Raw genomic sequence first — 1,319 nt, forward strand, 5'->3', positions numbered from 1 at the left:
TTTCAGTAAATGTAAAATACATTTAACTAATACACATGAAAGATAAGATAAAATATTTTTAAAGAAATGAGTGTGAAGTGAATTTCAGAATTTAAAAAATGTTCTCAACTTACATTCCATGTATTAAAAATTCTTATGTACCTTTTTTCTCTCCTGGAGCTTGTTTGGTGAAGTTTCTTCCATCTGTTGTTTTTCTTTTCCCTGATGACAAATGGAATTCCAGGGCTTTAACCTTGAGAATAGTACTGGGAAAAATAATTAGAAATAGAGAAAATCTTCCTCTGTGGTTGCAGAAAAATGAATGCCTTTCTACACACACATGCACACACACACACGCACACACACAATATATATATATATATATTTTTTGACTGTCCTAAATTGTTTATTAGGTAAGAATTTTACAAACATGACACGTATTAGCGGTAACAGTGGAGCTGGAGAGTACTGCGCCTTCTCCAAGCTGCACGGCGAGAACCACCAATAGTGTGGTGGAACTTGTGGCCCTTCCCAAGGCCACGGCTCTCGCGGCCTGCGGATGTCAGCCCTCGCGTCTGCCTGTGCTCGTGGACTGGTTTGGTGATCCACCGGGTGTCAGGATTCCTTCTGATAGCCTTATGGAATGGATCAATGAGGATAACCTCAAAAAAATTTGTATGTGGAATCTTCACCAACCCAGTAAGAATTCAGGACTCTCAGAGCCCCACAGTGACGCCCAGCTCGCTCCTCAGCAACAGACTGCAGGCTTCGGTCAAACTTCAGCTGGTTAACCCCATGATGGACAAGCTTGCCATAGGTCGCACCCTTAGGGACAGGGCGCTTGCGGCCCCCACGGCGCACGCGAATCCGATATATGACAACCTTGCTTGGCCTTGTATCCCAGCCTGCGCGCTTTATCGGGCCTGGTGGGGCCTGGTGGAGCGCAGAGAGCTGGCGGTACTGCCAGCAGCACACCCTGAGAAGGAAGCGCATCACATCGGACTGCTTCTTCCTCCACAGCTCCTGGATGTACTTGTAAGCGCCCATCTTGGCTTACCTTATGGCTGCGGCCAGTGTTCGATATAAAGTATAATTGGTAAATTACAAGACTCAAATGTCAGTAACTCTTCTTGTGCGGGGTGGGAAGTTTGTGACAGTGGATAATTTTGTCTCCCGTTACCTGGACTTCAGAGATGAATGCTAAATCTTATGTCTTGCGACTTGTGCCACCTCACTGTTCATCTACGATTAATAGCCACAAAACATTCTGTTCTCATGGAAATAATTAAGCGACATCTTTATTTTCTGAAAGGAATACTTGTGGGTTTTCTTCTTGAGCT

At 44.5% G+C, this 1,319-nt stretch overlaps 1 pseudogene; it reads right to left on the reverse strand.

Moving 5' to 3' along the window:
* Positions 1 to 369: 369 nt before the first annotated feature.
* LOC119063777 (60S ribosomal protein L15-like) lies at positions 370 to 1,047 on the reverse strand (annotated as a pseudogene).
* Between the last annotated feature and the right edge of the window lie 272 nt (positions 1,048 to 1,319).

The sequence above is a fragment of the Artibeus jamaicensis genome, unplaced genomic scaffold (assembly GCF_021234435.1).
Source record: "Artibeus jamaicensis isolate MK-2021 breed Jamaican fruit bat unplaced genomic scaffold, CSHL_Jam_final scaffold_537, whole genome shotgun sequence".
NCBI classification, from domain to species: Eukaryota; Metazoa; Chordata; class Mammalia; order Chiroptera; family Phyllostomidae; genus Artibeus; species Artibeus jamaicensis.